Source organism: Telmatherina bonti (assembly GCF_933228915.1).
Source record: "Telmatherina bonti genome assembly, chromosome: 1".
In the NCBI taxonomy this organism is placed as follows: domain Eukaryota; kingdom Metazoa; phylum Chordata; class Actinopteri; order Atheriniformes; family Telmatherinidae; genus Telmatherina; species Telmatherina bonti.
This window is the reverse complement of record NC_136619.1, coordinates 29,405,820-29,420,715: the sequence shown is the minus strand read 5'-3', so window position 1 is coordinate 29,420,715 and position 14,896 is coordinate 29,405,820. Positions and strand designations below refer to the sequence as shown.

Below are 14,896 nucleotides of genomic sequence, written 5' to 3'. Positions count from 1 at the left end.
CAGCATGAGCTTTTCTCTCACTCCGATAGCCGTCATATGGTGGCTGAAACGGGTGGGCAAGAGATACAGAGCTTATGACTTGAACGTGCAGTCTCAGACGTATCATTAAGCCAATTCACTTTAACGACGGCTCTCTGTTTAAAGACGGGCTGTTATCCTCCCCCGAAACTCAAATGGTTTATAGGAGAGTCTTCTATGATCACAGTGTTTTAGTTGTGGTTAGCAGGGGCAATGCCCTGTTTTTTGTCCTCCGATGTTTCATTTGCCTGTTCAGGCTTTGAAGTTGAAATAACCTACCTACTGTAGTATCACGTTTGAAGCTTATGACACATGGCACATCTAAAATCCTGTTAAAACTCAGTCAGAAACCTTTTTAGTGCCATAAAGGTGTCAATCCAGTGTTATTTGATCTAGTTCTTTACTCAGTCTGTGACATTTATCCCCAAGCCAAAGCCAGGTAATACAGAAAAAAACACTTTCCAATTAAAACAAAGTACAGTTTTTATTACTAATCAAAACTATCAAATTTCACCTACTTAGATAAATATTTTTCAACTTCTCAAAGGGAGTTAAAGTGTCTTTGTTAAGTTATCTCAGCGTATGATTTCATTCATATTTTGTTGTTTAACTGGCATTTACAGCAGCAAGAAGGTGAACCTGAGGTGGCATTGAAAACAAATTTTTATCACTGAAGCTGTTGTTCCTGTGGAGACTTATCTTCTGCATAATGGGGTTTGATATAACCCTCTGAAATAGTCTTCAGGAATAGTTCTCAGCGGTTTTTAAGGACTTTTTTCTCTTTATGATTGCACACCGTACTTATACTTTCATCAGTTTTATTCAAAATCCCCAACATCATTGGGTGAAAGTGGCCATGAAAGTGAAATTCAGTGTTAGAACTCTCTCCTGACAGCATTCCAAAATGGGATTCATCACCAAGAGTCTTTGCTACCGATTTTCATTCTAGTCCTGTGTTATTTGGCCTGTGCCAACCTTTTCTGTTCATCTCCGTTCCAAATGATTAGCTTCTTCACAACCATGATCATTTCTGCTCAATTCAAACAATAGATGAAAAAAACCCAAAAGGGACAAATGCTTCAGATGCTTATCTACCTTGCGCTTTTCCTTCCTTCCTTCCTTTGATAATCAACTTGTTGATGCAAAAAATTGATTTTGTTCCTGTTAAACATTGTTATTTGGGTCATCTTCAAAAAGATGTAACAAAAGAAATGAGAACAAATAATGTGCCTCTGATGCAGGCTGCTTATAACAAATTGCCCAAAAGTATAATTTAAAATCAGTTCTTTGCTAATGGGTGTAAATGTAACTGCTTCAGCCCTGGAGTTAGGTGCTTTTTCTGTATTTCAGAATGATTTACAGGTTAGTGCTGAGTGCTTTATTAAACAAGCCCCTGAAAGTGATCAGGCTCAAGGTTAGTACTGAACATGAGCCAAAAAATGTCCAAAGGAATAATTTAAAAATCCTTCACAAATCCAGGACAATAATTAATCAAGACCCCTTAAAAAATGAAAACAGTCTGACTTCTTGTATTCAAAATATAAAGAAATGAAAGGTGGTACATGATTTTTTGAAAATACTACTGTAAAAGTTTTTGGTAGTTATGGTTTTGATTTAACGTAACAGCGAGTCAAACTTGGCCGCAGAGGCTGGTAGCTGTTTGAAAACACAGTCAATAAGCAGTGCTCACATGGTTTCATGTGTGTAATGGCAGCCAGTGTTCTCTTCTGCCAAACCAAACAGAATTCCCTGTCAACATCAGCCTCCATCAGTCAACAAATACCGCAGGATGCTTCCAAAATCCAACGTACATGATACAACAGATTGTCAGTTATTTGGACTCTGCTCTGAATATTATATTTATTAAACTGCAGTATTGCGCAACAAAGCTGATTTCTTCATTTCTCTGTATAAGCAACTGTTGCAGAGAAATGTGATCATTGCTGTTTTTCTGTTTGCTTGTCTTGATTTCTCAGCTCTACACTGTGTCCCTTCATCCCCTTATCCCTGAAGCAGCCTAGTTGCCGGAATGAAATGTAGCCATTGTAGATCTCAGCAGACCACAAATATGTATAATCTAAACGTTTCTCCTGAGAGTCTAGTCAGGAAGTTTTTGATTCACATATCAACAGGAAGTTCTATTAATGCTTTTTTTCCAACGTGCAGGAATGCAAGACAGTTTTTTTATGCCTATTTGTAATTTTTCTGAACCTCACCATGTTGTCTTTGTTTCTAAACAGTATAGGAACTATAAAAATCTCCTAACATTAAATAACAAACTCCCCATAGAAGTCCAAAACAGGATATTTAATCACGACTGCAGACTGAAAAGGCAAATGGCATCATGCAAACTTCATAATAGATGTTTGTTTGCATGTGTGATGCATATAAAACGATCCATTGCACTTCCGGTGGTCAGAAACTATAGAAAACTTTTAATCATTCAAGCCTTCAGCCAAATCCAAATATATCTCCTCTTTAATAATGACAGGTTAGAATAAACTAATGATCATAGTTGGAAGATGCAATCTATCAAGTACAGAAGTTAGTATTGCAATTAAACTGCAGAAACCAGATTATTTCACTCCACCTGTTTTCTTTCTATAAGAACATTCATACAGATCAATGTTGATACTTATTCAGATGTTTAGTCAAATCTATTAGCTTGCATTAACAAATGTCTATCACACACATACACAAACACACACACACACACACACACACACACATGCCACCCACGTGGTATTGTTCTGTTTTGGCAGTAGATGCTTCAGGAGCCTTTGTTACATGGAGAACACTCACTGTGGAACAATATGTATGGGAAGCACAGAGGGACAGAAATGTCTGGCTAGTTCTTAGATCCCAACGCAGCGGAAAAGGGAGCGTTTTTGTTGGTCATGCACAGACAAAAGAATCAGTCAAGAATCAAGCCGATCATTTAATCTGTTGTTCAACTCTTGGGAGTGTTCAATGATGCTGAACTGATATGAGTGAATTGCTTCTTACTCATTTTACGTGACGGGTTCTATTAGGAGATTTTAACAAGGGTCATGGACTTTTGTATGAAATGAAATAGTTTAATATCCTTAACATTTGAAGCATCACCGTTCCTTGTCTTTTCTGGTGCACAGGGTTAAAACTGACAGGAAATGTTGACCTTTTTACTGGATGGATGTTGGGTATTTCAGAAATGCAAGTCCCATAGAGTTAGTCTTGCTATGATTGGCAGCCTGTACTGTAATTTGAGAGACTTTAGAAAACAAGCAGAATGTAAAACGCATTACAACCACAGAAAGGAGGAAGGATGAGTTAAGAGGGGGGTCGGCTAATGTGATCATTTGTCTTGTGCAAAGCCTTCAATTAGGACTCTTTATATGATGCAACTGGGGTTGAGGGGGTGGCCTAGACTAGAGGAATGTAGCAGGATACTGGTCTTAAACTCTCAGGAGACAATCACAAACAAAATGAACCCATTAAATGTTCTTGAAATGTTTTTTACTCAAGGGACTTGGCAATCATGTTTTAAAAGGGTCCCAGTAAAATATTTGTAGGATGTCTTTTACTTTAGAAAAGGCATGTCCCTTTACAAAGTGAGTACTTAATGTTGTGAAAAGAGGCCCATACTGCTGAGTTATTCTTCAAATTAGTAATGGCTGATAATATTTTTCTTTTTTAAAATTTTTTTATTTGCGCTATCAGTGTCTCATCCTTAAATGAACCTGACTGCCGACTTTTAGGTCCTTTCACTGCCAAATGATAACAAGGCAGCTGATATAGGAAAAAATACCCAAGACTAAGTCGATCACGTATTGTCAGCAGACATTCTTGGAGCTCTCGAGCAGACTGCTTTTCTCCCTCCAGCTCCTGGTCTGTCAGTAAGTCTCCCAGGGCTGCAGGTTTTCATTCAGCAGTTGTGAGGTTTCTGCACTTTGTCCACACAACGCACAAATATGCAGCCTGCTGAGCAGGGCTTCAGGGGAAACCTTTTTGTTTTTGTAAAAAAAACGAGCAGGTTTGCCTCACATCCATGGCAACCAACCTGTGCGATCACAGCACCCCGTCAGGCAGGAGTCAAATAAAAGTCAAACAGAATGCACAATGAATCAGCTGTTGAGATGCCTGAGAGAGATGTCTGAGGACAGCAGCTCGAATTAGAGCTCAACGCTCTCTGAATACGGCAGATTAAACAATGCTCTTGAGAGAAATGCTGAGTTGAACAACTGTTTTGAGGTAAAGCACTGGAATGTGCTAACGTAGGATACTTGGATGTCTGTTGATGAAGTTATTAAAATTGTGGAATAACTTCCCTCTCAGTTAGTCAAAATGTAGGAAAAAGCAAATATTTGACCTTAGAAATAGATTATTTTTACATTAAAATAGATTAGCAGTTATTATATTCTTGTATTGACACATAAAAGCAGAACAGAAAACTTCATGTCTGAAGTTACTCCCTGGAATCTTCCTGAGGTGTTGAAAACCAGAATGTACAGCTATTTTTTTTTTTTAGTATTTTAGAGCTGGAGATACAAAGAATAAACTGGTTCTTGGAGATATTGATTTTAGGATCTAAGTCAAATTAGCTGATAAGTTGATGATTTGGATCCATACATACACACAAACATCAAACTGATTTTAACCACTTCCACAGACTTATCTGTTGTGGCATGTTGTATCAGTGTGCATCCATCTCACCCCATACAAGAATGATGGATTTTGGTGATCCCTCAGAGAGAATGAATGCTGATTGGTTGGAAGTTATCTTGATCTGTGAGGGGGCAGCAACAACAGATTTTATCACAAAGGGGAGGATGCACCAAAAAGAATAAGAAGAGAAGAAATACAGCCAGTAGCTCACTGGAAAATTTTCATTATTTAACACTTTGTTTCAATAAATCACAAAGCAGATCTTTGTCCCCTATGACTTTTGTGATTTTTCGCAGAACAAAGCTAAGGGATCCATCACGGCATACCAGCACATAAAAGTGTAGCTAAGTGACAACATAATAAACCTAGATATGTGAACGCGGAGCTGTAGTGTAACTGTGGACAATCCCCTTCTTTTAACAACAGAAAAAACAGCTGGTATCTGAATGCATCCACTTTTGCCTGATTGTAGACTTATAGTATTTAGTATGGAAAAATGCCACAAGTTTAGTAAATAAATACATAAAAATGTATGTGTCAGTATATCATAATTTAGTTTGAAGATTCCCCCAGTACTAAACAACTGCTTTAAGAACAGATTGAGACTAGCTATTATAATCTTGAAGCTCCCTTTTCTTGAATGTCTCTGGCATGGAGCTGTTGTGACCATTAACACTCTGTGGCTTGTGGTCTTCCTTCCAGTCAGTGTGTCATTTTGGTTTTGAGTCTGAGAAGAGAAATACAGTTAAAGCCACTATGAAATGCAGGAATCCAGCAGACAGGCGGTAAGCACTGGCTTTTTAAAAAAGCATTTCTTCTAATTGCAAGCTTCTGTTTTGTCAGGAGCCCAAGTGGTGCAGATAAGTGCAAGATTAAACAGGCAAGACTGACGGCCGGCATCACTGAAGCGAAAACCTGTTGTTCTCAAAATTTGCAATTTACACTTGCAAATACTGTCTTTCTGTTTACCAGGTTTTAAATAATCTTCGCATTTGCATTTAGAACAGAACATAATAGGGGTGGTCTCACTGTGTGAGTGAGAGAATAGTCTTGTCAGATCGATGTGCAGCAGGGGAGGGAGGGGGTGCAAAGTCCTCTTAAAAGATGATAATGATACAAATGATGGAATTGTTTGGAGCAGAGTTTCTGCTTTAGTGGACAAATTCTCTTCAAGTCCAGTTCAAGCTATAACATACTGGGTTTGAGCCCAGAGAAAAGCTATTTAAAATACAGTTTAAAGGACAAAAAAACTTACTCCTATTATGCTGGCTTCTAAGAAGATCCAACACTGAGACAATTATTTTTCAATCTGTGAGAAATAAACTGACGTTTTCGTATTATGCAGCATAGAAATATTCCATTTTATAATGTTATAATGTTTGCCATAAGATGGTTTGTGGAGAAAAAGTATGACGTTGGATTGCTTTCTTAGGACAGTCGTAGTCATGGATCAGCCCAAACATTTGTGGGGGAGTAAACTGTATGGCTCACCCTGTGATGAGGTAACGCTTTCTTGTGAAACATTTGAACCAGAGGCACAGTAAGATCACCCCCTGTGGCAAAAACACCCCTTAGTGGCATCAACAGCAATATCTATACCTGGCCTGTCAATTACAGATGTCCTAATTACAGATGTCCGAGGACAGAGAGCATCCACTGCTAATGTTCTAGTGCCAGACCCTAGAGGACCATCTCATGGGAAGGCACTACACCAACTATGATTTGCTTCAAATGCAGTCCAACCCAATCAGACTTTCTTTTTTTTACTCCTGACCATTTCCTTATGTGTATTTTCTTTTCCCATCAGATTTAAGTTGTAAAAAATATTCAGTGAAGAAATTGATCTCCATCTAATGAGCCTCTGCTGCTCATTTTCCTTGTTGATCATAAGATGATAGCAAAACATCATTTTTTGTAGCTTGCTTGAACATTTGAAATGATCCAAAAAAGGTTTTCATCCCAGAAATGAACAGAAACATGGAAGTTGACCACCTTCTCTCATCAGATCAAATTCAGACTGTTCAGACATAAGCTGAAAAATAAAAAATTCTGTTCAGTATAAAAATCTTTTACATATTTGCCTTTAATTTGTTTTATCTTATATTTAAGAAAAAAAGACCATACATGACTTCATTCATTTATGTCAGATATGTCTGGATTATGTGTAATTGTCTTGTAGTTGGGATGTTCAACCTCAGCAACCCTTTGGTGCTTCAGAGTCCAACATCAATATAGTTTTTGGGCCTTATGGCAAGTTTTGGATTGTTTCTAATAATCTTCTAATTATTATTACATGGACCTTTTTTTTTTTTTTAGAACAAAATTAATTCAGTATTGTCTTATTTCACTTATTTATGTTTCCTCGGAAATTAAACGATTATATGAGATTTTACATCATTATCTTGCCTTTTTCATGACAAAAACCTAGCTATGGCTTTGCAATCCACATTTGTCCAAGAATTTCAGGGTCTAAAGAGTCATGTCTGACCAAAGACAGAGATTTTGCTGTGACCAGCCTTGAGCAGCACTAGATCGTTGAGGTCAACACAGTGTTCACTTCCAGTAAAATTTCTATGTTGGTCACAAACTGGCTGCATTCCTCACTATGCTGCTATAAAGAGAATAAAGACATGAGTTTTACTTTTCCGGTCTGCAGAGTGAAGGTGCCTAAATACCACAACAGTGTCTTACAAGACCGCCCCCCCTCCCACTTTTTTTTTTTGTTTGTTCATTCTCTTGTTATGTATTTGCAGGGATAGCAAAGTATCTTGGTTAGTTGGCTTTCTTTCTTTCTTTTTTTTTTTTTTTTTTTTTAAAGATATTTCTGTCTGGTTTTAAGTGGTGGAACAATAACTTGCCCTGGAATGCTGAGCATGCATTCATACATCAATGACTCCTGATGTCCTGACTTATGAGCTTTAACTCATGAAATAATTTATCTGCTGGAATTGGTGTGCATGTTTCTGACTCCTTGATACTATGTGACTCTTTTTATGTCCTTTTTCCCACAGAGCCACCATCATAAGGCTTATGTTTGTGTTGAAAAGTGAAGTATCTCTGCATAGTGAAAGATATGTTATGAAATAAGGTGCACACAATTACTGCCTCTCTCAAAATGAAATAAAAACAAAGACAAGTTGTACTTTGTACACAAGCAAACTAATCCTTTCTGTTAATAATTAAAATGTTATGTATGTATCATCCATCCATCCATCCATCCATCCATGTAAGATCTAAGATCCAGTTTTACTTGCAACATGAATGCCTGATGAATACTTCCAGGGGTAATAGTTTGACTTTTTTTTCTCTCTTTTAAGATTTCTTAGGGAATTCTCAAAACTGGCGTTCACATTTATTTTGAACAGCTCTCTGCTCCTTTGTGTGGGACCTTTCATTTAGCAAACTCTTTATCTGCCAGGTCTACAACCGTCTCTTCTTTGTTGTCAGTCTTACCAGAAGAGCTTTTGTGTGTGTGTGTGTGTGTGTGTGTGTGTGTGTGTGTGTTAGCCATTGCAGGGGCCTCTCTTCTCGATTCCCACAGAATTTGAGCCTGGCTTTGTGATTCAGGGTTGGACAGTTGATCCAGGGGAGGACAGAGGGTGAAAAAAGAATGTAGAAGACGAAGAATGACCAAATGAAGGAGAGAAAGTTGGGAGGATGCCAGGTTCTATTGAAAGTCTTTGCACAGTGTTTGAAGTCAGAAGATGAGGATTTAGAGGAAGGCAGGATTATTCAGAGTCAATACCCTTCAACAGTTAAGGCGTTGGGCCACTGCAAAGACACAATGTCAGACTGGCTGTGGCTGTTTTTCTCTCTGTCATCTATTGCAGCTCTTGTGTCAGACATGCTAGTTAGCAAGGCACTTCTCTAATCCTCTTACTACTCTCTCTACCTACACAAAGTGTTGGGCACTCAAGGAAACACACTTGTGTGCTTTCTGACAGAGCTTGATGAGGAAAAAGGCTTAAGACTGGAAGAGAATGGGAAATTGAGAAAATGAAACCAATCATATATCTGACAATTAAATATGGAGTGACATGTAGCTAAACCTGGAACCTCGTAACCTAGAAACTGTAAATGGCTAGATTTTATTGGAGAATAACTAAATCTGGCAACCAGATTCTGTAATGCTCAGTAATTGCTAACAATTCGTCTTTTTGGTTAATCCAGTCAAAGGAAGTTTTAGTCTGACTTCCTTGACGTTCTGCCATGGACTTTCTGGTCTGGAAAGAGTAACTTCCTGGAGTCTTGGCTACTTGTTCAAAGAAAAAAAAAACCTTTTCTTTTCTTTTCTTTTCTTTTTCGATGGAAATGATTTAGGATTAACAGCTTGAAAGCCATTTGATGCTTGCTAGTTAGCTTTACATGTGGCTAATATTCATGCAAGAGCCTCTTGATCCTCTCAGTTAGAAGATAGTAATTGAATTATGAACTAATTTAGTATACATCATGTGAACATGTGATTATATTCACATTTGTTTTTGCAAACTTATGAACACTGTTCTTTTCTTTTAAAGAGGACAAATGCCTGCGGTTACTAGAGGACCCTGTTTTTTTTCTTTTTTTGGATGATCAAAATTGATTTTTTTTCTGACTCCTGATTAAAATGAAAAAATTTAATAATGTGTTTCTTAGTTATGCAGCTGCCTCACTGTGGTCCAAACTTGTCCCTTTTTATGCCCCTGTTATTGCCCCACCCTCAGACATTGCTGAGGTTAAGTAATAGGGTGCAAAAACACATAAGTTATAGTGAAGCCTGGCAGACAATGGGGGTAGAGCTGTGAATTATGGTCAGATATCTACATTTTGGTCTGATGCCTCCATTGTACATTATTTTAGAAGCGTTGTGGTTTGTTTAGATGTGACTTTGCAAATTTAAGTTGCATGTCTGCATTTTGTTTTGAAAGATGTCTTTTTTTTCTCTGGTAATCCTTCAAAATAAGCTATACTTATTCAGCCTTTTTCCAGTCATATTATGAACTTTAATAAATGCTAACTGAAGCCTGTAGGATCTGAGATGCAGCTCCTGATTTTCCAGGTATTTTTTTGGTCTGAGCGTGGGCGGATCTAGCTGGAATGTCTGTAACTTGGACAATTTGGAATGGCTTTGAAAGTTTACCCTCTCAACAGTGTTTCTCACTTTTAATGGACCTCAAATTGTTTGAAAACGACCTTTTAACGCTTCCAAGAGAAGGACAGCAAGATTGGCTCTCTTTAAAGTCATGTTAACGCACACCTGAACACTTCAGAATACAATACTGACAGAAGTTCTGCTTTTATAGAGTTTCTCACATTCACACATGATCAGTGAACAAATTGGGATTGATTAGCAGCCCCTGCTTACTTCATACCCTCTAAAAAAAAGCAGTAAGTTTGTCTCACATAAATGCATTTAATACATGTAACTTCTTGTATTTATACTTCTTGGCTTTATACATGGACGCCAGGAGGACTAGCCGCTGCCTTGAAAGCATCTACTGGGAATCCTAGAAATAAATAAACAAAGAAATGGAATAAATGAATAAACATACATTGCTTCTGCAGTCAGTTTTTTTTTGTGTAATAAACAGTGTATTAGGCCATGGTATCTGTTTATGTAGGGCTGTATTATTTTTTGTTATAATGCCTTGACAAGTGAAACTTCAAAATTTGAAATTGTTTTTATTTTTATATTTTTTTTTATTGCTTAAGTTTATACTGGTCAACTCTTTACTTCTTTTGCTTCATATTGTTGGGTTAGCTGTAGACATTTGTGCCTCAGAAACCAAAAGCATGAACATAAACTGCTGTCTGAAATGGTTTTTTTCCATAAATAACTTTAAAATCTGCATCCTCCTCTGACATTCCAGCAGAATTCCCTGCACACTGTTAAAAACTTACTGCTAACTCTCTTTCAGTGTATGTGTATTCAGTTTACACCTGCTCAGGATATCCATTTCATTTGACACACTTTCTTTAATCCTGGACTATTAATACGTCCTCTACGTGGACATCAACGGTCACACACTTGCCAGCATGACACACGCCCACTGTCTCCATCTCACATTTTTGTCTGTCCATTTAAACACACCCAGGTTTTCATCACACACTGCACTGCAGCCGCTAGCTGCATAAAGATGAACCCTAAAAATACACACACTTGTCAGCACTTTACAGTGTTTCCTGTGTGCCTTTTTGAAATGGAGATTTATAGCTGCTGGCTGTTGTCTTAAGGCCATTTTCAAGATTAGATGGTTTGGCGCGCTGCTCAACAGGAAGTCTTTGTGACAGATTTACACTGTTTAAATTTTGTTTTACAGATTTACATGATGTTGAACAATGTCAAGACCAGCAGGGTGATATTTCAGTTGAATGTTGATGTAAGAGAGCTCACTGTATGGCTAAAAAAACATGATCATGTCAGTGTGCAGCAAAGGCTGGGCTGACACTCAACACATTCCACCTAGAATATGTTAACTTTAATTTGGTGGTATGTTAAGTGAAGTGTTTAGCTTCTTTCTCTGGAAGCAGCCCTTAAATTTAAACAGGAATAACTTGGCTATCCAGTTAAAGACTAAACCTGACATGAGTCCTCCACTCAGAATAATAGCTGAGATGTCATCACAAAAAGACTACAGTTTTAATCAAACTTTATTGTTTGTGATATTTTTTCTGTTTTCTGTCTCTCTAGGAACGGCTTCTTTGCATTGTGATTTTCTGTTTCACTGTTGTTGCTCAGAGAAGACAAATCACTTCTGTCAGTCAGCTGGAAGGAAGTATTTTCTAAGTAAGGAAGGAGTCTCCAAGGATTAGGCTGTAGTCGTCTGGGCGATGAAATCACAGCAACACACCAAGCCTACTGTTTGCTGCCACTCTCTTCTTCTCTTCCTGTCCTTTTCTGCTATATGGGAGATATAATAGTATAATTGCCATGCTTATTATTAGTACTCTGGCATGAAGGACAAATGCATGTTGTTTTACTGCTGGGAGTTGATGTCTGATGGCCTGTTCAGCCAATAAGACTCAGATGCAAATATATTAACCTGTTTCTGTTATGATTACTCCTTTGGAGACATTGGTCCAAAAGAAACTTGTGTTTTTTTTAACCTTTTATTTTTTTTAACATTGATTTGTGGCAAGGTTTAACAAAATTCTCAAACATAAACAACAAAGACATGAGAATCAGGTCTGATGATTTTTGTTGTTGTTGGGAAAATTCAGCCAGTTTGCAGGATAGGCTGCTTGCGATATGCACAAGAGATTATGTGTGACTGTTTTTCAGACAGTTCATTAGACGTAGTCTCCACAGTTTCCCTTGATTGACAGAAACAGCAGTTTTCAAGTTTATCAAACCATCTTGCAGGATAATGTCTGGGTGGGTCCCTGTCGAAGTCCAAGAAAAGGAGGATGATGCAGCGGCAAAGTGACTCTAAACTTCAAAGTAACTCCACTACAAAATGACTTCAAAGATAAAGCATTTTTGCTGCGGTCCATTTACAGCCCTGAAAAATATCTAAGGAGACATGGTCTGGAATGATCTCAGAGAGCAGCTTATACCAGACATGATGAGAATAAACTGAGGCAAAGCAGCTCTGTGTGTGAAACCACACTTACTTCTAAATCCTGTCCAGGTCTGAAACTGCTTTAGTTGAAGTTCCTCCTACCAGTGATGATCATAGTTGTTATTAAATTAAAGATTTAACTTAAACCACCTTTGCTGTGGATGTTTAAAACTGTTAAAAGCTAAATGGTCAGATGTTGTCTGCACAACTTCACAAATGTTTGTGTTTTGTTTACCTCAAGAAGCACATGTTAAAAAGTTGCCATTTTTTAAAATTCAATTTATGTAAAGCATTTTGCAATATGGAGACCACGACATTTACAGTAAATGCAAGAAGGAAACAATACAAAAGTCACAAGCTGAAGGGAGCACAGCCTTATTTAAAAACTGTTTTCATTCATTTACAGTGGTCACGGCAATGCAGTAAAAATTTTAGTTCAAAGAATATTTTTGGAAATATTTCCATAGGTTGCTGTAGCATCATATACACTATCAGTCAAAAGTTTGTATGGAGCTAAACCATTGGATTTAATGGAAAAGTGTGTCTAAACATTTGACTGGTACTGTTAGTCAACAGCTGTGATTTGATTCTAGTGTTTTTGTAATCTATCTTTCTAATTTAAGAATGAAACCAGATGTTTTGGATTTTGATTGACACCTTACATGAGCTTGTCACAACCTCATGTCTTTTTTCAAATACTTAAAAAAAAAAAGCAACTGGGCATTTTTGGGGATTTTATGCTGTCCTTATCAAACTTGACATAAGACTGGGTGAAACAAAGAGCTGTAGTGATTACATTCTCTCACTGTGCTACACCTACTATAATTAGTATATTTCTTTTTCAAGGTGTACACATGTATTTTTAAAGTTATCCTCGCTAGATTCTGTCAGGAGAATTTAGTGTTACCTCTCAAATGAGACCAAAGTCAAGCCTTTACTCCATGTGGTTTTAAAGCAGCTCTGAATTAAAGTTGGGAATGCCTTAATTGATGTTTTATGCAAGTTTTGCCCATATGTAAAGGTTATAATAGCCATGCACAATAAAAACGCAAAATATTTCAATTTTTTTATATGACAAAATTAACTATCTTAGGTCAGCTGGAGATCAAATGCCATTTTAATACCAGTTTACTGCAGAAAATCATGTTGTTCCAACCATTTTATTGCTTGCCTGAAGTAACGTTAATAAGGGATATGACTTGTCCTCTGTAGTTCAGCCAGTGGGGTGAAATTACACAGTTTCTCAGACCTTCCAACCTATTGTTCCTTATTGCCTCTTTATACATTTAATATAATTATCCAGTTCAATAGTGTAGTTACTACCATGCTGTGTGCAGCAGGTCCTCTTTTCAGGCTTATGACAGTCCTGTTGGCTCTTTCGCTGGCATCTAACAGCTCCCCGAGGCCAGCCACAGGAAACCCTCTGCAGCCTTCACACAGAGCCACCTTTGAAAGCTTATAAAGCTTTCTTATGATATAATTATTTTCATTAGCTTTTTAACTGCGGTGGCTAGTCCCCCCTGTCTGTGTGCACACTGAAATAACACCTACAAGTCAACATGTGTTAAACCTGATGTGTGTTTCTACATGCTGGGCATGTATGAAGGGATATTTGACCTCTACACACCACACACTCACACAGACACACAGTCATGTTTCTATCGCTTTACTGTCTCTTACATTCGTCTTCTGAAGACATAACCTGATAATGACTGCAGACAGTTCCCCACATTGTGACTGTGTAAACGCATTCATTGCAGCATAACATGAGTAGGAAAACGCACACATACACAGATGCACACACTTCCCTACAAGAAGCACTTATGCCCCATTTTATTGACCCTCTCTGCGTCTTTTCCTGAACGGCATATTAAAGGCTGTGTTCACAGCGGAGCTCTGTGCTCTTTGAAGTGTTCAAAAGCTGCAAGAGATCCTCAAATATTGACTTTTAAGCCTTTTGGAGGAAAGAGAGAGTGGAGAAGGAGAGAGCAGAGAGAGAGATTGGGTGGAATGACGCTCATAGAGACTAGAGAGAGGAACACAGAGGGAAATCTCTGTTGTTGGAGTTCAGGTGGACGTTGCTAGATTTATGAAATGAGGGATGAGTTTTCTTTGGCTGAATTTGTGTTTGTTCAATGTTAATGTATGAGGCGAGAAGCATGTTTATTGATGCAGAGGAGGAAGTACATAGATATAAGAGCTGATGGCAAGCTGAGTCTGACTCCGTGCAATCAAAATAGATAATTTCCTCTTTTCTCCTCCCCTACCTCCCTCTGAGAAACTCTGAGTTGGAGCAAACCTCTGTAACACCTCTGAGCAAGCGACTGTTCAGTATTGAGCACTGCCTCCTTTATTTAAATTGAATACAAAAGAAAAAGAAAACACCTGAAGGAATTTATTTTATTTTGGTTTTGGTCAGTGTTTTGGTGTTTGCAGGGCGAAATGTACAGATAGCAGATCTGCTTCCAAACGACTGAAAATCATATGGGGGAGCATTTTGATTTAAGATAACAGATTAGACTTCTCTCTATTTCCCCCTCCTGGTACACTGAGCTCACACACGTACGTTCATGCTTCACTTCAATCTCCTGCAAAATCAGGCCAGTATTCCAGGAAATGTTTGTGTTTTTGTGTATCTTGATGCAATCCGATGAATTATCTTAATCAATTTCCTTGTTTTTCTTCTGTTCACC

General features: G+C 37.8%; 1 protein-coding gene across 1 annotated transcript in view; it reads left to right on the top strand.

The window, feature by feature from the left end:
* The window catches only part of LOC306774364 (glypican-5-like), a gene marked incomplete at both ends in the record, with an annotated part of 133,618 nt that overhangs the window by 3,431 nt on the left and 115,291 nt on the right, over positions 1-14,896 (top strand). The window lies entirely within an intron of this gene.